Source organism: Triturus cristatus, chromosome 12 (genome assembly GCF_964204655.1).
Source record: "Triturus cristatus chromosome 12, aTriCri1.1, whole genome shotgun sequence".
NCBI lineage: Eukaryota > Metazoa > Chordata > Amphibia > Caudata > Salamandridae > Triturus > Triturus cristatus.
The window spans coordinates 259,984,384-260,008,039 of NC_140595.1; positions in this window are offsets into that span (position 1 = coordinate 259,984,384).

The window sequence follows — 23,656 nt, forward strand, 5'->3', positions numbered from 1 at the left end:
GAGTCTAGACCTTAACCATTAGGCCAGAGTAAGAGTCTACGACCTCAACCTTTAGGCCAGAGGAAGAGTTAAAACTTTAACCATTAGGCCAGAGTAAGAGTTAAGACCTTAACCAGTAGGCCAGAGTAAGAGTCTAAGACCTTAACCATTAGGCCAGAGTAAGAGTTAAGACCTTAACCAGTAGGCCAGAGTAAGAGTTAAGACCTTAACCATTAGGCCAGTGTAAGAGTCTAAGACCTCAACCATTAGGACAGAGTAAGAGTTAAGACCTTAACCATTAGGCAAGAGTAAGAGTCTAAGACCTTAACCGTTAGGCCATAGTAAGAGTTAAGACCTTACGGATTAGGCCAGAGTAAGAGTCTAGACCTTAACCATTAGGCCAGAGTAAGAGTCTAAGACCTTAACCATTAGGACAGAGTAAGAGTCTAAGACCTTACCCATTAGGCCAGAGCAAGAGTTAAGACCTTAACCAGTAGGCCAGAGTAAGAGTCTAAGACCTTACCCATTAGGCCAGAGTAAGAGTTAAGACCTTAACCATTAGTCAATAGTAAGAGTTTGGACCTTAACCATTAGGCCAGAGTAAGAATCTGAGACCTTAACCATTAGGCCAGAGTAAGAGTCTAAGACCTTAACCATTAGGTCAGAGTAAGAGTTAAGAACTTAGCCATTAGTCCAGAGGAAGAGTTAAGACCTTAACCATTAGTCCAGAATAAGATTCAAGACCTTAACCATTAGGCCAGAGTAAGAGTCTAAGACCTTAACCATAAGGTCAGAGTAAGAGTTAAGACCTTAACCATTAGGCAAGAGTAAGAGTCTAAGACCTCAACCATTAGGCCAGAGTAAGAGTTAAGACCTTAACCAGTAGGCCAGAGTAAGAGTTAAGACCTTAACCATTATGCCAGAGTGAGAGTCTAAGACCTTAACCATTAGTCCAGAGTAAGAGTTAAGACCTTAACCATTAGGCCAGAGTAAGAGTTAAGACCTTAACCAGTAGGCCAGAGTAAGAGTCTAAGACCTTACCCATTAGGCCAGAGTAAGAGTTAAGACCTTAACCATTAGGCCAGAGTAAGAGTTAAGACCTTAACCATTAGGCAAGAGTAAGAGTCTTAGACCTTAATCATTAGGCCATAGTAAGAGGTAAAACCTTAAGCACTAGGTCAGAGTAAGAGTCTAGACCTTGACCATTAGGCCAGAGTAAGAGTTAAGACCTTAACAATTAGGCCAGAGTAAGAGTCTAAGACCTTAACCATTAGGCCAGAATAAGAGTTAAGACCTTAACCATTAGGCCAGAGTAAGAGTTAAGACCTTTACCATTAGGCCAGAGTACGAGTCTAAGACCTTAACCAGTAGGCCAGAGTAAGAGTCTGAGACCTTAACCATTAGGCCAGAGCAAGAGTTAAGACCCTAACCATTAGGCCAGAGTAAGACTTAAGACCTTAAACATTGGTCCAGAGTAAGAGTCTAAGACCTTAACCATTAGGCCATAGTAAGAGTTAAGACCTTAAGCATTAGGCCAGAGTAAGAGTCTAGACCTTATCCATTAGACCAGAGTAAGAGTCAAGACCTTAACCATTAGGCCAGAGCAAGAGTTAAGACCCTAACCATTAGGTCAGAGTAAGAGTCTAAGACCTTAACCATTAGGCCAGAGTAAGAGTTAAGACCTTAATCATAAGGCCAGAGTAAGAGTCTAGACCTTAACCATTAGACCAGAGTAAGAGTCAAGACCTTAACCATTAGGCCAGAGTAAGAGTCTAATACCTTAACCATTAGGCCAGAGTAAGAGATAAGACCTTAACCATTAGGCCAGAGTAAGAGTCTAAGACTTTAACCGTTTGGCCAGAGTAAGAGTCTAAAACCTTAACCATTAGGCCAGAGTAAGAGTTAAAACCTTAACCATTAGGCCAGAGTAAGAGTTAAGGTCTTAACCAGTAGGCCAGAGTAAGAGTCTAAGACCTTCACCATTAGGCCAGAGTAAGAGTTAAGACCTTAACCAGTAGGCCAGAGTAGGAGTCTAGACCTTAACCATTTGGCCAGAGTGAGAGTCAAGACCTTAGCCATTAGGCCAGAGTAAGAGTATAACCCCTTAACCATTAGGCCAGAGTAAGAGTCTAAGACCTTAACCATTAGGCCAGAGTAAGACTCAAGACCTTAACCATTACGCCAGAGTAAGAGTCCAATACCTTAACCATTAGGCCTAAGGAAGAGTTAAGACCTTAACCATTAGGCCAGAGTAAGAGTCTAAAACCTTAACCATTAGGCCAGAGTAAGAGTCTAAGACCTTACCCATTAGGCCAGAGTAAGAGTTAAGACCTTAACCATTAGACCAGAGTAAGAGTCTAAGACCTTAACCATTAGGCCATAGTAAGAGTTAAGACCTTACGGATTAGGCCAGAGTAAGAGTCTAGACCTTAACCATTAGGCCAGAGTAAGAGTCTAAGACCTTAACCATTAGGACAGAGTAAGAGTCTAAGATCTTACCCATTAGGCCAGAGTAAGACTTAAGACCTTAACCAGTAGGCCAGAGTAAGAGTCTAAGACCTTACCCATTAGGCCAGAGGAACAGTTAAGAACTTAACCATTAGTCAATAGTAAGAGTTAGGACCTTAACCATTAGGCCAGAGTAAGAGTCTAGGACCTTAACCAGTAGGCCAGAGTAAGAGCAAAGACATTAACCAGTAAGCCAGTGTAAGAGTCTAAGACCTTAACCATTAGGCCAGAGTAAGAGTTAAGACCTTAACCATTAGGCCAGAGTAAGAGTTAAGACCTTAACCAGTAGGCAAGAGTAAGAGTCTGAGACCTTAACCATTAGGTCAGACTAAGAGTTAAGAACTTAGCCATTAGTCCAGAGGAAGAGTTAAGACCTTAACCATTAGTCGAGAATAAGAGTCTATACCTTAACCATTAGGCCAGAGTAAGAGTCTAAGACCTTAACCATTAGGCCAGAGTAATAGTCTAAGACCTTACCCATTAGGCCAGAGTAAGAGTTAAGACCTTAACCATAAGGTCAGAGTAAGAGTTAAGACCTTAACCATTAGGCACGAGTAAGAGTCTAAGACCTCAACCATTAGGCCAGAGTAAGAGTCTAAGACCTTACCCATTAGGACAGAGTAAGAGTCTAAGACCTTACCCATTAGGCCAGAGCAAGAGTTAAGACCTTAACCAGTAGGCCAGAGTAAGAGTCTAAGACCTTAACCAGTAGGCCAGAGTAAGAGTTAAGACCTTAACCAGTAGGCCAGAGTAAGAGTTTAAGACCTTAACCATTAGGCCAGAGTAAGAGTTAAAACCTTAACCATTAGGCCAGAGTAAGAGTTAAAACCTTAACCATTAGGCCAGAGTAAGAGTATAAGACCTTAACCATTAGGTCAGACTAAGAGTTAAGAACTTAGCCATTAGTCCAGAGGAAGAGTTAAGACCTTAACCATTAGTCCAGAATAAGAGTCTAGACCTTAACCATTAGGCCAGAGTAAGAGTCTACGACCTCAACCTTTAGGCCAGAGGAAGAGTTAAAACTTTAACCATTAGGCCAGAGTAAGAGTTAAGACCTTAACCATTAGGCCAGAGTAAGAGTCTAAGACCTCAACCTTTAGGCCAGAGGAAGAGTTAAAACATTAACCATTAGGCCAGAGTAAGAGTTAAGACCTTAATCATAAGGCCAGAGTAAGAGTCTAGACCTTAACCATTAGACCAGAGTAAGAGTCAAGACCTTAACCATTAGACCAGAGTAAGAGTCAAGACCTTAACCATTAGGCCAGAGTAAGAGTCTAATACCTTAACCATTAGGCCAGAGTAAGAGTTAAGACCTTAACCAGTAGGCCAGAGTAAGAGTTAAGACCTTAACCATTAGGCCAGTGTAAGAGTCTAAGACCTCAACCATTTGGACAGAGTAAGAGTTAAAACATTAACCATTAGGCCAGAGTAAGAGTTAAGCCTTTAACCAGTAGGCCAGAGTAAGAGTCTAAGAGCTTAACCATTAGGCCAGAGTAAGAGTTATGATCTTAACCAGTAGGCCAGAGTAAGAGTTAAGACCTTAACCATTAGGCCAGAGTAAGAGTCTAAGACCTTAACCATTAGTCCACAGTAAGAGTTAAGACCTTAACCATTAGGCCAGAGTAAGAGTCTAAGACCTTAACCAGTAGGCCAGAGTAAGAGTTAAGACCTTAACCATTATGCCAGAGTGAGAGTCTAAGACCTTAACCATTAGTCCAGAGTAAGAGTTAAGACCTTAACCATTAGACCAGAGTAAGAGTTAAGACCTTAACCAGTAGGCCAGAGTAAGAGTCTAAGACCTTACCCATTAGGCAAGAGTAAGAGTCTTAGACCTTAATCATTAGGCCATAGTAAGAGTTAAAGCCTTAAGCACTAGGTCAGAGTAAGAGTCTAGACCTTTAACATTAGGCCAGAGTACGAGTCTAAGACCTTAACCAGTAGGTCAGAGTAAGAGTCTGAGACCTTAACCATTAGGCCAGAGCAAGAGTTAAGACCCTAACCATTAGGCCAGAGTAAGACTTAAGACCTTAAACATTGGGCCAGAGTAAGAGTCTAAGATCTTAACCATGAGGCCAGAGTAAGAGTTAAGACCTTAACCATTAGGCCAAAGTAAGATTCTAAGACCTTAACCATTAGGCCAGAGTAAGAGTTAAGACCTTAACCATTAGTCAATAGTAAGTGGTAAAACCTTAACCATGAGGCCAAAGTAAGATTCTAAGACCTTAACCATTTGGCCAGAGTAAGAGGTAAGACCTTAACCATTATGCCAGAGTAAGAGTTAAAACCTTTACCATTAGGCCAGAGTAAGAGTTAAAACCTATACCATTAGGCCAGAGTAAGATTTAAGACCTTAACCAGTAGGCCAGAGTAAGAGTCTAAGACCTTAACCATTAGGACAGAGTAAGAGTCTAAGATCTTACCCATTAGGCCAGAGTAAGACTTAAGACCTTAACCAGTAGGCCAGAGTAAGAGTCTAAGACCTTACCCATTAGGCCAGAGTAACAGTTAAGAACTTAACCATTAGTCAATAGTAAGAGTTAGGACCTTAACCATTAGGCCAGAGTAAGAGTCTAGGACCTTAACCAGTAGGCCAGAGTAAGAGCAAAGACATTAACCAGTAGGCCAGTGTAAGAGTCTAAGACCTTAACCATTAGGCCAGAGTAAGAGTTAAGACCTTAACCATTAGGCCAGAATAAGAGTCTGTACCTTAACCATTAGGCCAGAGTAAGAGTCTAAGACCCTAACCATTAGGCCAGAGTAATAGTCTAAGACCTTACCCATTAGGCCAGAGTAAGAGTTAAGACCTTAACCATAAGGTCAGAGTAAGAGTTAGACTCTTACTCTTGCCTAATGGTTAAGGTCTTAAGACCTCAACCATTAGGCCAGAGTAAGAGTTAAAACTGTATCCATTAGGCCAGAGTTAGAGTTAAGACCTTAACCAGTAGGCCAGAGTAAGAGTGTAAGACCTTAACCAGTAGGACAGAGTAAGAGTTAAGACCTTAACCAGTAGGCCAGAGTAAGAGTTAAGACCTTAACCAGTAGGCCAGAGTAAGAGTATAAGACCTTAACCATTAGGTCAGACTAAGAGTTAAGAACTTAGCCATTAGTCCAGAGGAAGAGTTAAGACCTTAACCATTAGTCCAGAATAAGAGTCTAGACCTTAACCATTAGTCCAGAATAAGAGTCTAGACCTCAACCATTAGGACAGAGTAAGAGTTAAAATATTAACCATTAGGCCAGAGTAAGAGTTAAGACTTTAACCAGTAGGCCAGAGTAAGAGTCTAAGAGCTTAACCATTAGGCCAGAGTAAGAGTTATGATCTTAACCAGTAGGCCAGAGTAAGAGTTAAGACCTTAACCATTAGGCCAGAGTAAGAGTCTAAGACTTTAACCATTAGGCCAGAGTAAGAGTCAAGACCTTAACCATTAGGCCAGAGTAAGAGTCTAAGACCTTAACCATTAGGTCAGAGTAAGAGTTAAGACCTTAACCATTAGGCCAGAGTAAGAGTCTAAGACCTCAACCATTAGGCCAGAGTAAGAGTTAAAACCTTAACCATTAGGCCAGAGTAAGAGTTAAGACTTTAACCAGTAGGCCAGAGTAAGAGTCTAAGACCTTAACCAGTAGGCCAGAGTAAGAGTTAAGACCTTAGCCATTATGCCAGAGTGAGAGTCAAAGACCTTAACCATTGGTCCAAAGTAAGTGTTAAGACCTTAACCATTAGGCCAGAGTAAGAGTTAAGACCTTAACCATTAGGCAAGAGTAAGAGTCTTAGACCTTAACCATTAGGCCAGAGTAAGAGATAAGACCTTAACCATTAGGCCAGAGTAAGAGTCTAAAACCTTAACCATTAGGCCAGAGTAAGAGTTAAAACCTTAACCATTAGGCCAGAGTAAGAGTTAAGGTCTTAACCAGTAGGCCAGAGTAAGAGTCTAAGACCTTAACCATTAGGCCACAGTAAGAGTTAAGACCTTAACCAGTAGCCCAGAGTAGGAGTCTAGACCTTAACCATTAGGCCAGAGTGAGAGTCAAGACCTTAGCCATTAGGCCAGAGTAAGAGTATAATACGTTAACCATTAGGCCAGAGTAAGAGTTTAAGACCTTAACCATTAGGCCAGAGTAAGAGTCAAGACCTTAACCATTAGGCCAGAGTAAGAGTCTAATACCTTAACCATTAGGCCAGAGTAAGAGTTAGGACCTTAACCATTAGGCCAGAGCAAGAGTTAAAACCTTACCCATTAAGTCAGAGTAAGAATTAAGACCTTAACCAGTAGGCCAGAGTAAGAGTCTAAGACCTTAACCATTAGGCCAGAGTAAGAGTTAAGACCTTAACCATTAGGCAAGAGTAAACGTCTAAAACCTTAACCATTGGGCCAGAGTAAGAGTCTAAGACCTTAACCGTTAGGCCAGAGTAAGAGTTAAAACTGTATCCATTAGGCCAGAGTTAGAGTTAAGACCTTAACCAGTAGGCCAGAGTAAGAGTGTAAGACCTTAACCAGTAGGCCAGAGTAAGAGTTAAGACCTTAACCAGTAGGCCAGAGTAAGAGTTTAAGACCTTAACCATTAGGCCAGAGTAAGAGTTAAAACCTTAACCATTAGGCCAGAGTAAGAGTTAAGACCTTAACCAGTAGGCCAGAGTAAGAGTATAAGACCTTAACCATTAGGTCAGACTAAGAGTTAAGAACTTAGCCATTAGTCCAGAGGAAGAGTTAAGACCTTAACCATTAGTCCAGAATAAGAGTCTAGACCTTAACCATTAGGCCAGAGTAAGAGTCTACGACCTCAACCTTTAGGCCAGAGGAAGAGTTAAAACTTTAACCATTAGGCCAGAGTAAGAGTTAAGACCTTAACCAGTAGGCCAGAGTAAGAGTCTACAACCTTAACCATTAGGCCAGAGTAAGAGTTAAGACCTTAACCAGTAGGCCAGATTAAGAGTTAAGACCTTAACCATTAGGCCAGTGTAAGAGTCTAAGACCTCAACCATTAGGACAGAGTAAGAGTTAAAACATTAACCATTAGGCCAGAGTAAGAGTTAAGACTTTAACCAGTAGGCCAGAGTAAGAGTCTAAGAGCTTAACCATTAGGCCAGAGTAAGAGTTATGATCTTAACCACTAGGCCAGAGTAAGAGTTAAGACCTTAACCATTAGGCCAGAGTAAGAGTCAAGACCTTAACAATTAGGCCAGAGTAAGAGTCTAAGACCTTAACCATTAGGTCAGAGTAAGAGTTAAGACCTTAACCAGTAGGCCAGAGTAGGAGTCTAGACCATAACCATTAGGCCAGAGTGAGAGTCAAGACCTTAGCCATTAGGCCAGAGTAAGAGTATAATACGTTAACCATTAGGCCAGAGTAAGAGTCTAAGACCTTAACCATTAGGCCAGAGTAAGAGTCAAGACCTTAACCATTAGGCCAGAGTAAGAGTCTAATACCTTAACCATTAGGCCAGAGTAAGAGTTAGGACCTTAACCATTAGGCCAGAGCAAGAGTTAAAACCTTACCCATTAAGTCAGAGTAAGAATTAAGACCTTAACCAGTAGGCCAGAGTAAGAGTCTAAGACCTTAACCATTAGGCCAGAGTAAGAGTTAAGACCTTAACCATTAGGCAAGAGTAAACGTCTAAAACCTTAACCATTGGGCCAGAGTAAGAGTCTAAGACCTTAACCGTTAGGCCAGAGTAAGAGTCTAAGACCTTAACCATTAGGCCAGCGTAAGAGTTAAGACCTTTAACATTAGGCCAGAGTAAGAGTCTAAGACCTTATCCATTAGGCCAGAGTAAGAGTTAAGACCTTAACCATTAGGCCAGAGTAAGAGTCTAAGACCTTAACCATTAGGACAGAGTAAGAGTTAAGAACTTAACCATTAGTCAATAGTAAGAGTTAAGACCTTCACCATTATGCCAAAGTAAGAGTTAAGACCTTAACCATTAGGCCAGAGTAAGAGTTAAGACCTTAACCATTAGGCAAGTATAAGAGTCAAAGACCTTAACCATTAGGCCACAGTAAGAGTTAAGACCTTACGGATTAGGCCAGAGTAAGAGTCTAGACCTTAACCATTAGGCCAGAGTAATAGTCTAAGACCTTAACCATTAGGACAGAGTAAGAGTCTAAGATCTTACCCATTAGGCCAGAGTAGGAGTTAAGACCTTAACCATTAGGCCAGAGTAAGAGTCTAAGACCTTAACCATTAGGACAGAGTAAGAGTTAAGACCTTACCAATTAGGCCAGAGTAAGACTTAAGACCTTAACCATTAGTCAATAGTAATAGTTAGGACCTTAACCATTAGGCCAGAGTAAGAGTCTAGGACCTTAACCAGTAGGCCAGAGTAAGAGCAAAGACCTTAACCAGCAGGCCAGTGTAAGAGTCTAAGACCTTAACCATTAGGCCAGAGTAAGAGTCTAAGACTTTAAGCATTAGGCCAGAGTAAGAGTCTAAAACCTTAACCATTAGGCCAGAGCAAGAGTTAAAACATTAACCATTAAGTCAGAGTAAGAATTAAGACCTTAACCAGTAGGCCAGAGAAAGAGTCTAAGACCTTAACCATTAGGCCAGAGTAAGAGTTAAGACCTTAACCATTAGGCAAGAGTAAACGTCTAAAACCTTAACCATTGGGCCAGAGTAAGAGTCTAAGACCTTAACCGTTAGGCCAGAGTAAGAGTCTAAGACCTTAACCATTAGGCCAGCGTAAGAGTTAAGACCTTTAACATTAGGCCAGAGTAAGAGTCTAAGACCTTAACCATTAGGCCACAGTAAGAGTCTAAGACCTTAACCAGTAGGCCAGAGTAAGAATTAAGACCTTACCCATTAGGCCAGAGTAAGAGTCTAAGACCTTAACCATTAGGACAGAGTAAGAGTTAAGACCTTAACCATTAGTTAATAGTAAGAGTTAAGACCTTAACCATTAGGCCAAAGTAAGAGTTAAGACCTTAACCATTAGGCCAGAGTAAGAGTTAAGACCTTAACCATTAGGGAAGAGTAAGAGTCTAAGACCTTAACCATTAGGCCATAGTAAGAGTTAAGACCTTAAGGATTAGGCCAGAGTAAGAGTCTAGACCTTAACCATTAGACCAGAGTAAGAGTCTAAGACCTTAACCATTAGGACAGAGTAAGAGTCTAAGATCTTACCCATTAGGCCAGAGTAAGAGTTAAGACCTTAACCGTTAGGCCAGAGTAAGAGTTAAAACTGTATCCATTAGGCCAGAGTTAGAGTTAAGACCTTAACCAGTAGGCCAGAGTAAGAGTGTAAGACCTTAACCAGTAGGCCAGAGTAAGAGTTAAGACCTTAACCAGTAGGCCAGAGTAAGAGTTTAAGACCTTAACCATTAGGCCAGAGCAAGAGTTAAAACCTTAACCATTAGGCCAGAGTAAGAGTTAAGACCTTAACCAGTAGGCCAGAGTAAGAGTATAAGACCTTAACCATTAGGTCAGACTAAGAGTTAAGAACTTAGCCATTAGTCCAGAGGAAGAGTTAAGACCTTAACCATTAGTCCAGAATAAGAGTCTAGACCTTAACCATTAGGCCAGAGTAAGAGTCTACGACCTCAACCTTTAGGCCAGAGGAAGAGTTAAAACTTTAACCATTAGGCCAGAGTAAGAGTTAAGACCTTAACCAGTAGGACAGAGTAAGAGTCTACGACCTTAACCATTAGGCCAGAGTAAGAGTTAAGACCTTAACCAGTAGGCCAGTGTAAGAGTCTAAGACCTCAACCATTAGGACAGAGTAAGAGTTAAAACATTAACCATTAGGCCAGAGTAAGAGTTAAGACTTTAACCAGTAGGCCAGAGTAAGAGTCTAAGAGCTTAACCATTAGGCCAGAGTAAGAGTTATGATCTTAACCACTAGGCCAGAGTAAGAGTTAAGACCTTAACCATTAGGCCAGAGTAAGAGTCTAAGACTTTAACCATTAGGCCAGAGTAAGAGTCAAGACCTTAACCATTAGGCCAGAGTAAGAGTCTAAGACCTTAACCATTAGGTCAGAGTAAGAGTTAAGACCTTAACCATTAGGCCAGAGTAAGAGTCTAAGACCTCAACCATTAGGCCAGAGTAAGAGTTAAAACCTTAACCATTAGGCCAGAGTAAGAGTTAAGACTTTAACCAGTAGGCCAGAGTAAGAGTCTAAGACCTTAACCAGTAGGCCAGAGTAAGAGTTAAGACCTTAGCCATTATGCCAGAGTGAGAGTCTAAGACCTTAACCATTAGTCCAAAGTAAGAGTTAAGACCTTAACCATTAGGCCAGAGTAAGAGTTAAGACCTTAACCATTAGGCAAGAGTAAGAGTCTTAGACCTTAACCATTAGGCCAGAGTAAGAGATAAGACCTTAACCATTAGCCCAGAGTAAGAGTCTAAGACTTTAACCGTTAGGCCAGAGTAAGAGTCTAAAACCTTAACCATTAGGCCAGAGTAAGAGTTAAAACCTTAACCATTAGGCCAGAGTAAGAGTTAAGGTCTTAACCAGTAGGCCAGAGTAAGAGTCTAAGACCTTAACCATTAGGCCACAGTAAGAGTTAAGACCTTAACCAGTAGGCCAGAGTAGGAGTCTAGACCTTAACCATTAGGCCAGAGTGAGAGTCAAGACCTTAGCCATTAGGCCAGAGTAAGAGTATAATACGTTAACCATTAGGCCAGAGTAAGAGTCTAAGACCTTAACCAGTAGGCCAGAGTAAGAGTCAAGACCTTAACCATTAGGCCAGAGTAAGAGTCTAATACCTTAACCATTAGGCCAGAGTAAGAGTTAGGACCTTAACCATTAGGCCAGAGCAAGAGTTAAAACCTTACCCATTAAGTCAGAGTAAGAATTAAGACCTTAACCAGTAGGCCAGAGTAAGAGTCTAAGACCTTAACCATTAGGCCAGAGTAAGAGTTAAGACCTTAACCATTAGGCAAGAGTAAACGTCTAAAACCTTAACCATTGGGCCAGAGTAAGAGTCTAAGACCTTAACCGTTAGGCCAGAGTAAGAGTCTAAGACCTTAACCATTAGGCCAGCGTAAGAGTTAAGACCTTTAACATTAGGCCAGAGTAAGAGTCTAAGACCTTATCCATTAGGCCAGAGTAAGAGTTAAGACCTTAACCATTAGGCCAGAGTAAGAGTCTAAGACCTTACCCATTAGGCCAGAGTAAGAATTAAGACCTTAACCATTAGGCCAGAGTAAGAGTCTAAGACGTTAACCATTAGGACAGAGTAAGAGTTAAGAACTTAACCATTAGTCAATAGTAAGAGTTAAGACCTTCACCATTATGCCAAAGTAAGAGTTAAGACCTTAACCATTAGGCCAGAGTAAGAGTTAAGACCTTAACCATTAGGCAAGAGTAAGAGTCAAAGACCTTAACCATTAGGCCACAGTAAGAGTTAAGACCTTACGGATTAGGCCAGAGTAAGAGTCTAGACCTTAACCATTAGGCCAGAGTAATAGTCTAAGACCTTAACCATTAGGACAGAGTAAGAGTCTAAGATCTTACCCATTAGGCCAGAGTAAGAGTTAAGACCTTAACCATTAGGCCAGAGTAAGAGTCTAAGACCTTAACCATTAGGACAGAGTAAGAGTTAAGACCTTACCAATTAGGCCAGAGTAAGAGTTAAGACCTTAACCATTAGTCAATAGTAATAGTTAGGACCTTAACCATTAGGCCAGAGTAAGAGTCTAGGACCTTAACCAGTAGGCCAGAGTAAGAGCAAAGACCTTAACCAGCAGGCCAGTGTAAGAGTCTAAGACCTTAACCATTAGGCCAGAGTAAGAGTCTAAGACTTTAAGCATTAGGCCAGAGTAAGAGTCTAAAACCTTAACCATTAGGCCAGAGCAAGAGTTAAAACATTAACCATTAAGTCAGAGTAAGAACTAAGACCTTAACCAGTAGGCCAGAGAAAGAGTCTAAGACCTTAACCATTAGGCCAGAGTAAGAGTTAAGACCTTAACCATTAGGCAAGAGTAAACGTCTACAACCTTAACCATTGGGCCAGAGTAAGAGTCTAAGACCTTAACCGTTAGGCCAGAGTAAGAGTCTAAGACCTTAACCATTAGGCCAGCGTAAGAGTTAAGACCTTTAACATTAGGCCAGAGTAAGAGTCTAAGACCTTAACCATTAGGCCACAGTAAGAGTCTAAGACCTTAACCAGTAGGCCAGAGTAAGAGTTAAGACCTTAACCAGTAGGCCAGACTAAGAGTTAAGAACTTAGCCATTAGTCCAGAGGAAGAGTTAAGACCTTAACCATTAGTCCAGAATAAGAGTCTAGACCTTAACCATTAGTCCAGAATAAGAGTCTAGACCTCAACCATTAGGACAGAGTAAGAGTTAAAATATTAACCATTAGGCCAGAGTAAGAGTTAAGACTTTAACCAGTAGGCCAGAGTAAGAGTCTAAGAGCTTAACCATTAGGCCAGAGTAAGAGTTATGATCTTAACCAGTAGGCCAGAGTAAGAGTTAAGACCTTAACCATTAGGCCAGAGTAAGAGTCTAAGACTTTAACCATTAGGCCAGAGTAAGAGTCAAGACCTTAACCATTAGGCCAGAGTAAGAGTCTAAGACCTTAACCATTAGGTCAGAGTAAGAGTTAAGACCTTAACCATTAGGCCAGAGTAAGAGTCTAAGACCTCAACCATTAGGCCAGAGTAAGAGTTAAAACCTTAACCATTAGGCCAGAGTAAGAGTTAAGACTTTAACCAGTAGGCCAGAGTAAGAGTCTAAGACCTTAACCAGTAGGCCAGAGTAAGAGTTAAGACCTTAGCCATTATGCCAGAGTGAGAGTCAAAGACCTTAACCATTGGTCCAAAGTAAGTGTTAAGACCTTAACCATTAGGCCAGAGTAAGAGTTAAGACCTTAACCATTAGGCAAGAGTAAGAGTCTTAGACCTTAACCATTAGGCCAGAGTAAGAGATAAGACCTTAACCATTAGGCCAGAGTAAGAGTCTAAGACTTTAACCATTAGGCCAGAGTAAGAGTCTAAAACCTTAACCATTAGGCCAGAGTAAGAGTTAAAACCTTAACCATTAGGCCAGAGTAAGAGTTAAGGTCTTAACCAGTAGGCCAGAGTAAGAGTCTAAGACCTTAACCATTAGGCCACAGTAAGAGTTAAGACCTTAACCAGTAGCCCAGAGTAGGAGTCTAGACCTTAACCATTAGGCCAGAGTGAGAGTCAAGACCTTAGCCATTAGGCCAGAGTAAGAGTATAATACGTTAACCATTAGGCCAGAGTAAGAGTTTAAGACCTTAACCATTAGGCCAGAGTAAGAGTCAAGACCTTAACCATTAGGCCAGAGTAAGAGTCTAATACCTTAACCATTAGGCCAGAGTAAGAGTTAGGACCTTAACCATTAGGCCAGAGCAAGAGTTAAAACCTTACCCATTAAGTCAGAGTAAGAATTAAGACCTTAACCAGTAGGCCAGAGTAAGAGTCTAAGACCTTAACCATTAGGCCAGAGTAAGAGTTAAGACCTTAACCATTAGGCAAGAGTAAACGTCTAAAACCTTAACCATTGGGCCAGAGTAAGAGTCTAAGACCTTAACCGTTAGGCCAGAGTAAGAGTTAAAACTGTATCCATTAGGCCAGAGTTAGAGTTAAGACCTTAACCAGTAGGCCAGAGTAAGAGTGTAAGACCTTAACCAGTAGGCCAGAGTAAGAGTTAAGACCTTAACCAGTAGGCCAGAGTAAGAGTTTAAGACCTTAACCATTAGGCCAGAGTAAGAGTTAAAACCTTAACCATTAGGCCAGAGTAAGAGTTAAGACCTTAACCAGTAGGCCAGAGTAAGAGTATAAGACCTTAACCATTAGGTCAGACTAAGAGTTAAGAACTTAGCCATTAGTCCAGAGGAAGAGTTAAGACCTTAACCATTAGTCCAGAATAAGAGTCTAGACCTTAACCATTAGGCCAGAGTAAGAGTCTACGACCTCAACCTTTAGGCCAGAGGAAGAGTTAAAACTTTAACCATTAGGCCAGAGTAAGAGTTAAGACCTTAACCAGTAGGCCAGAGTAAGAGTCTACAACCTTAACCATTAGGCCAGAGTAAGAGTTAAGACCTTAACCAGTAGGCCAGATTAAGAGTTAAGACCTTAACCATTAGGCCAGTGTAAGAGTCTAAGACCTCAACCATTAGGACAGAGTAAGAGTTAAAACATTAACCATTAGGCCAGAGTAAGAGTTAAGACTTTAACCAGTAGGCCAGAGTAAGAGTCTAAGAGCTTAACCATTAGGCCAGAGTAAGAGTTATGATCTTAACCACTAGGCCAGAGTAAGAGTTAAGACCTTAACCATTAGGCCAGAGTAAGAGTCAAGACCTTAACAATTAGGCCAGAGTAAGAGTCTAAGACCTTAACCATTAGGTCAGAGTAAGAGTTAAGACCTTAACCAGTAGGCCAGAGTAGGAGTCTAGACCATAACCATTAGGCCAGAGTGAGAGTCAAGACCTTAGCCATTAGGCCAGAGTAAGAGTATAATACGTTAACCATTAGGCCAGAGTAAGAGTCTAAGACCTTAACCATTAGGCCAGAGTAAGAGTCAAGACCTTAACCATTAGGCCAGAGTAAGAGTCTAATACCTTAACCATTAGGCCAGAGTAAGAGTTAGGACCTTAACCATTAGGCCAGAGCAAGAGTTAAAACCTTACCCATTAAGTCAGAGTAAGAATTAAGACCTTAACCAGTAGGCCAGAGTAAGAGTCTAAGACCTTAACCATTAGGCCAGAGTAAGAGTTAAGACCTTAACCATTAGGCAAGAGTAAACGTCTAAAACCTTAACCATTGGGCCAGAGTAAGAGTCTAAGACCTTAACCGTTAGGCCAGAGTAAGAGTCTAAGACCTTAACCATTAGGCCAGCGTAAGAGTTAAGACCTTTAACATTAGGCCAGAGTAAGAGTCTAAGACCTTATCCATTAGGCCAGAGTAAGAGTTAAGACCTTAACCATTAGGCCAGAGTAAGAGTCTAAGACCTTAACCATTAGGACAGAGTAAGAGTTAAGAACTTAACCATTAGTCAATAGTAAGAGTTAAGACCTTCACCATTATGCCAAAGTAAGAGTTAAGACCTTAACCATTAGGCCAGAGTAAGAGTTAAGACCTTAACCATTAGGCAAGTATAAGAGTCAAAGACCTTAACCATTAGGCCACAGTAAGAGTTAAGACCTTACGGATTAGGCCAGAGTAAGAGTCTAGACCTTAACCATTAGGCCAGAGTAATAGTCTAAGACCTTAACCATTAGGACAGAGTAAGAGTCTAAGATCTTACCCATTAGGCCAGAGTAGGAGTTAAGACCTTAACCATTAGGCCAGAGTAAGAGTCTAAGACCTTAACCATTAGGACAGAGTAAGAGTTAAGACCTTACCAATTAGGCCAGAGTAAGACTTAAGACCTTAACCATTAGTCAATAGTAATAGTTAGGACCTTAACCATTAGGCCAGAGTAAGAGTCTAGGACCTTAACCAGTAGGCCAGAGTAAGAGCAAAGACCTTAACCAGCAGGCCAGTGTAAGAGTCTAAGACCTTAACCATTAGGCCAGAGTAAGAGTCTAAGACTTTAAGCATTAGGCCAGAGTAAGAGTCTAAAACCTTAACCATTAGGCCAGAGCAAGAGTTAAAACATTAACCATTAAGTCAGAGTAAGAATTAAGACCTTAACCAGTAGGCCAGAGAAAGAGTCTAAGACCTTAACCATTAGGCCAGAGTAAGAGTTAAGACCTTAACCATTAGGCAAGAGTAAACGTCTAAAACCTTAACCATTGGGCCAGAGTAAGAGTCTAAGACCTTAACCGTTAGGCCAGAGTAAGAGTCTAAGACCTTAACCATTAGGCCAGCGTAAGAGTTAAGACCTTTAACATTAGGCCAGAGTAAGAGTCTAAGACCTTAACCATTAGGCCACAGTAAGAGTCTAAGACCTTAACCAGTAGGCCAGAGTAAGAATTAAGACCTTACCCATTAGGCCAGAGTAAGAGTCTAAGACCTTAACCATTAGGACAGAGTAAGAGTTAAGACCTTAACCATTAGTTAATAGTAAGAGTTAAGACCTTAACCATTAGGCCAAAGTAAGAGTTAAGACCTTAACCATTAGGCCAGAGTAAGAGTTAAGACCTTAACCATTAGGGAAGAGTAAGAGTCTAAGACCTTAACCATTAGGCCATAGTAAGAGTTAAGACCTTAAGGATTAGGCCAGAGTAAGAGTCTAGACCTTAACCATTAGGCCAGAGTAAGAGTCTAAGACCTTAACCATTAGGACAGAGTAAGAGTCTAAGATCTTACCCATTAGGCCAGAGTAAGAGTTAAGACCTTAACCGTTAGGCCAGAGTAAGAGTTAAAACTGTATCCATTAGGCCAGAGTTAGAGTTAAGACCTTAACCAGTAGGCCAGAGTAAGAGTGTAAGACCTTAACCAGTAGGCCAGAGTAAGAGTTAAGACCTTAACCAGTAGGCCAGAGTAAGAGTTTAAGACCTTAACCATTAGGCCAGAGCAAGAGTTAAAACCTTAACCATTAGGCCAGAGTAAGAGTTAAGACCTTAACCAGTAGGCCAGAGTAAGAGTATAAGACCTTAACCATTAGGTCAGACTAAGAGTTAAGAACTTAGCCATTAGTCCAGAGGAAGAGTTAAGACCTTAACCATTAGTCCAGAATAAGAGTCTAGACCTTAACCATTAGTCCAGAATAAGAGTCTAGACCTCAACCATTAGGACAGAGTAAGAGTTAAAATATTAACCATTAGGCCAGAGTAAGAGTTAAGACTTTAACCAGTAGGCCAGAGTAAGAGTCTAAGAGCTTAACCATTAGGCCAGAGTAAGAGTTATGATCTTAACCAGTAGGCCAGAGTAAGAGTTAAGACCTTAACCATTAGGCCAGAGTAAGAGTCTAAGACTTTAACCATTAGGCCAGAGTAAGAGTCAAGACCTTAACCATTAGGCCAGAGTAAGAGTCTAAGACCTTAACCATTAGGTCAGAGTAAGAGTTAAGACCTTAACCATTAGGCCAGAGTAAGAGTCTAAGACCTCAACCATTAGGCCAGAGTAAGAGTTAAAACCTTAACCATTAGGCCAGAGTAAGAGTTAAGACTTTAACCAGTAGGCCAGAGTAAGAGTCTAAGACCTTAACCAGTAGGCCAGAGTAAGAGTTAAGACCTTAGCCATTATGCCAGAGTGAGAGTCAAAGACCTTAACCATTGGTCCAAAGTAAGTGTTAAGACCTTAACCATTAGGCCAGAGTAAGAGTTAAGACCTTAACCATTAGGCAAGAGTAAGAGTCTTAGACCTTAACCATTAGGCCAGAGTAAGAGATAAGACCTTAACCATTAGGCCAGAGTAAGAGTCTAAAACCTTAACCATTAGGCCAGAGTAAGAGTTAAAACCTTAACCATTAGGCCAGAGTAAGAGTTAAGGTCTTAACCAGTAGGCCAGAGTAAGAGTCTAAGACCTTAACCATTAGGCCACAGTAAGAGTTAAGACCTTAACCAGTAGCCCAGAGTAGGAGTCTAGACCTTAACCATTAGGCCAGAGTGAGAGTCAAGACCTTAGCCATTAGGCCAGAGTAAGAGTATAATACGTTAACCATTAGGCCAGAGTAAGAGTTTAAGACCTTAACCATTAGGCCAGAGTAAGAGTCAAGACCTTAACCATTAGGCCAGAGTAAGAGTCTAATACCTTAACCATTAGGCCAGAGTAAGAGTTAGGACCTTAACCATTAGGCCAGAGCAAGAGTTAAAACCTTACCCATTAAGTCAGAGTAAGAATTAAGACCTTAACCAGTAGGCCAGAGTAAGAGTCTAAGACCTTAACCATTAGGCCAGAGTAAGAGTTAAGACCTTAACCATTAGGCAAGAGTAAACGTCTAAAACCTTAACCATTGGGCCAGAGTAAGAGTCTAAGACCTTAACCGTTAGGCCAGAGTAAGAGTTAAAACTGTATCCATTAGGCCAGAGTTAGAGTTAAGACCTTAACCAGTAGGCCAGAGTAAGAGTGTAAGACCTTAACCAGTAGGCCAGAGTAAGAGTTAAGACCTTAACCAGTAGGCCAGAGTAAGAGTTTAAGACCTTAACCATTAGGCCAGAGTAAGAGTTAAAACCTTAACCATTAGGCCAGAGTAAGAGTTAAGACCTTAACCAGTAGGCCAGAGTAAGAGTATAAGACCTTAACCATTAGGTCAGACTAAGAGTTAAGAACTTAGCCATTAGTCCAGAGGAAGAGTTAAGACCTTAACCATTAGTCCAGAATAAGAGTCTAGACCTTAACCATTAGGCCAGAGTAAGAGTCTACGACCTCAACCTTTAGGCCAGAGGAAGAGTTAAAACTTTAACCATTAGGCCAGAGTAAGAGTTAAGACCTTAACCAGTAGGCCAGAGTAAGAGTCTACAACCTTAACCATTAGGCCAGAGTAAGAGTTAAGACCTTAACCAGTAGGCCAGATTAAGAGTTAAGACCTTAACCATTAGGCCAGTGTAAGAGTCTAAGACCTCAACCATTAGGACAGAGTAAGAGTTAAAACATTAACCATTAGGCCAGAGTAAGAGTTAAGACTTTAACCAGTAGGCCAGAGTAAGAGTCTAAGAGCTTAACCATTAGGCCAGAGTAAGAGTTATGATCTTAACCACTAGGCCAGAGTAAGAGTTAAGACCTTAACCATTAGGCCAGAGTAAGAGTCAAGACCTTAACAATTAGGCCAGAGTAAGAGTCTAAGACCTTAACCATTAGGTCAGAGTAAGAGTTAAGACCTTAACCAGTAGGCCAGAGTAGGAGTCTAGACCATAACCATTAGGCCAGAGTGAGAGTCAAGACCTTAGCCATTAGGCCAGAGTAAGAGTATAATACGTTAACCATTAGGCCAGAGTAAGAGTCTAAGACCTTAACCATTAGGCCAGAGTAAGAGTCAAGACCTTAACCATTAGGCCAGAGTAAGAGTCTAATACCTTAACCATTAGGCCAGAGTAAGAGTTAGGACCTTAACCATTAGGCCAGAGCAAGAGTTAAAACCTTACCCATTAAGTCAGAGTAAGAATTAAGACCTTAACCAGTAGGCCAGAGTAAGAGTCTAAGACCTTAACCATTAGGCCAGAGTAAGAGTTAAGACCTTAACCATTAGGCAAGAGTAAACGTCTAAAACCTTAACCATTGGGCCAGAGTAAGAGTCTAAGACCTTAACCGTTAGGCCAGAGTAAGAGTCTAAGACCTTAACCATTAGGCCAGCGTAAGAGTTAAGACCTTTAACATTAGGCCAGAGTAAGAGTCTAAGACCTTATCCATTAGGCCAGAGTAAGAGTTAAGACCTTAACCATTAGGCCAGAGTAAGAGTCTAAGACCTTAACCATTAGGACAGAGTAAGAGTTAAGAACTTAACCATTAGTCAATAGTAAGAGTTAAGACCTTCACCATTATGCCAAAGTAAGAGTTAAGACCTTAACCATTAGGCCAGAGTAAGAGTTAAGACCTTAACCATTAGGCAAGTATAAGAGTCAAAGACCTTAACCATTAGGCCACAGTAAGAGTTAAGACCTTACGGATTAGGCCAGAGTAAGAGTCTAGACCTTAACCATTAGGCCAGAGTAATAGTCTAAGACCTTAACCATTAGGACAGAGTAAGAGTCTAAGATCTTACCCATTAGGCCAGAGTAGGAGTTAAGACCTTAACCATTAGGCCAGAGTAAGAGTCTAAGACCTTAACCATTAGGACAGAGTAAGAGTTAAGACCTTACCAATTAGGCCAGAGTAAGACTTAAGACCTTAACCATTAGTCAATAGTAATAGTTAGGACCTTAACCATTAGGCCAGAGTAAGAGTCTAGGACCTTAACCAGTAGGCCAGAGTAAGAGCAAAGACCTTAACCAGCAGGCCAGTGTAAGAGTCTAAGACCTTAACCATTAGGCCAGAGTAAGAGTCTAAGACTTTAAGCATTAGGCCAGAGTAAGAGTCTAAAACCTTAACCATTAGGCCAGAGCAAGAGTTAAAACATTAACCATTAAGTCAGAGTAAGAATTAAGACCTTAACCAGTAGGCCAGAGAAAGAGTCTAAGACCTTAACCATTAGGCCAGAGTAAGAGTTAAGACCTTAACCATTAGGCAAGAGTAAACGTCTAAAACCTTAACCATTGGGCCAGAGTAAGAGTCTAAGACCTTAACCGTTAGGCCAGAGTAAGAGTCTAAGACCTTAACCATTAGGCCAGCGTAAGAGTTAAGACCTTTAACATTAGGCCAGAGTAAGAGTCTAAGACCTTAACCATTAGGCCACAGTAAGAGTCTAAGACCTTAACCAGTAGGCCAGAGTAAGAATTAAGACCTTACCCATTAGGCCAGAGTAAGAGTCTAAGACCTTAACCATTAGGACAGAGTAAGAGTTAAGACCTTAACCATTAGTTAATAGTAAGAGTTAAGACCTTAACCATTAGGCCAAAGTAAGAGTTAAGACCTTAACCATTAGGCCAGAGTAAGAGTTAAGACCTTAACCATTAGGGAAGAGTAAGAGTCTAAGACCTTAACCATTAGGCCATAGTAAGAGTTAAGACCTTAAGGATTAGGCCAGAGTAAGAGTCTAGACCTTAACCATTAGGCCAGAGTAAGAGTCTAAGACCTTAACCATTAGGACAGAGTAAGAGTCTAAGATCTTACCCATTAGGCCAGAGTAAGAGTTAAGACCTTAACCGTTAGGCCAGAGTAAGAGTTAAAACTGTATCCATTAGGCCAGAGTTAGAGTTAAGACCTTAACCAGTAGGCCAGAGTAAGAGTGTAAGACCTTAACCAGTAGGCCAGAGTAAGAGTTAAGACCTTAACCAGTAGGCCAGAGTAAGAGTTTAAGACCTTAACCATTAGGCCAGAGCAAGAGTTAAAACCTTAACCATTAGGCCAGAGTAAGAGTTAAGACCTTAACCAGTAGGCCAGAGTAAGAGTATAAGACCTTAACCATTAGGTCAGACTAAGAGTTAAGAACTTAGCCATTAGTCCAGAGGAAGAGTTAAGACCTTAACCATTAGTCCAGAATAAGAGTCTAGACCTTAACCATTAGGCCAGAGTAAGAGTCTACGACCTCAACCTTTAGGCCAGAGGAAGAGTTAAAACTTTAACCATTAGGCCAGAGTAAGAGTTAAGACCTTAACCAGTAGGACAGAGTAAGAGTCTACGACCTTAACCATTAGGCCAGAGTAAGAGTTAAGACCTTAACCAGTAGGCCAGTGTAAGAGTCTAAGACCTCAACCATTAGGACAGAGTAAGAGTTAAAACATTAACCATTAGGCCAGAGTAAGAGTTAAGACTTTAACCAGTAGGCCAGAGTAAGAGTCTAAGAGCTTAACCATTAGGCCAGAGTAAGAGTTATGATCTTAACCACTAGGCCAGAGTAAGAGTTAAGACCTTAACCATTAGGCCAGAGTAAGAGTCTAAGACTTTAACCATTAGGCCAGAGTAAGAGTCAAGACCTTAACCATTAGGCCAGAGTAAGAGTCTAAGACCTTAACCATTAGGTCAGAGTAAGAGTTAAGACCTTAACCATTAGGCCAGAGTAAGAGTCTAAGACCTCAACCATTAGGCCAGAGTAAGAGTTAAAACCTTAACCATTAGGCCAGAGTAAGAGTTAAGACTTTAACCAGTAGGCCAGAGTAAGAGTCTAAGACCTTAACCAGTAGGCCAGAGTAAGAGTTAAGACCTTAGCCATTATGCCAGAGTGAGAGTCTAAGACCTTAACCATTAGTCCAAAGTAAGAGTTAAGACCTTAACCATTAGGCCAGAGTAAGAGTTAAGACCTTAACCATTAGGCAAGAGTAAGAGTCTTAGACCTTAACCATTAGGCCAGAGTAAGAGATAAGACCTTAACCATTAGCCCAGAGTAAGAGTCTAAGACTTTAACCGTTAGGCCAGAGTAAGAGTCTAAAACCTTAACCATTAGGCCAGAGTAAGAGTTAAAACCTTAACCATTAGGCCAGAGTAAGAGTTAAGGTCTTAACCAGTAGGCCAGAGTAAGAGTCTAAGACCTTAACCATTAGGCCACAGTAAGAGTTAAGACCTTAACCAGTAGGCCAGAGTAGGAGTCTAGACCTTAACCATTAGGCCAGAGTGAGAGTCAAGACCTTAGCCATTAGGCCAGAGTAAGAGTATAATACGTTAACCATTAGGCCAGAGTAAGAGTCTAAGACCTTAACCAGTAGGCCAGAGTAAGAGTCAAGACCTTAACCATTAGGCCAGAGTAAGAGTCTAATACCTTAACCATTAGGCCAGAGTAAGAGTTAGGACCTTAACCATTAGGCCAGAGCAAGAGTTAAAACCTTACCCATTAAGTCAGAGTAAGAATTAAGACCTTAACCAGTAGGCCAGAGTAAGAGTCTAAGACCTTAACCATTAGGCCAGAGTAAGAGTTAAGACCTTAACCATTAGGCAAGAGTAAACGTCTAAAACCTTAACCATTGGGCCAGAGTAAGAGTCTAAGACCTTAACCGTTAGGCCAGAGTAAGAGTCTAAGACCTTAACCATTAGGCCAGCGTAAGAGTTAAGACCTTTAACATTAGGCCAGAGTAAGAGTCTAAGACCTTATCCATTAGGCCAGAGTAAGAGTTAAGACCTTAACCATTAGGCCAGAGTAAGAGTCTAAGACCTTACCCATTAGGCCAGAGTAAGAATTAAGACCTTAACCATTAGGCCAGAGTAAGAGTCTAAGACGTTAACCATTAGGACAGAGTAAGAGTTAAGAACTTAACCATTAGTCAATAGTAAGAGTTAAGACCTTCACCCTTATGCCAAAGTAAGAGTTAAGACCTTAACCATTAGGCCAGAGTAAGAGTTAAGACCTTAACCATTAGGCAAGAGTAAGAGTCAAAGACCTTAACCATTAGGCCACAGTAAGAGTTAAGACCTTACGGATTAGGCCAGAGTAAGAGTCTAGACCTTAACCATTAGGCCAGAGTAATAGTCTAAGACCTTAACCATTAGGACAGAGTAAGAGTCTAAGATCTTACCCATTAGGCCAGAGTAAGAGTTAAGACCTTAACCATTAGGCCAGAGTAAGAGTCTAAGACCTTAACCATTAGGACAGAGTAAGAGTTAAGACCTTACCAATTAGGCCAGAGTAAGAGTTAAGACCTTAACCATTAGTCAATAGTAATAGTTAGGACCTTAACCATTAGGCCAGAGTAAGAGTCTAGGACCTTAACCAGTAGGCCAGAGTAAGAGCAAAGACCTTAACCAGCAGGCCAGTGTAAGAGTCTAAGACCTTAACCATTAGGCCAGAGTAAGA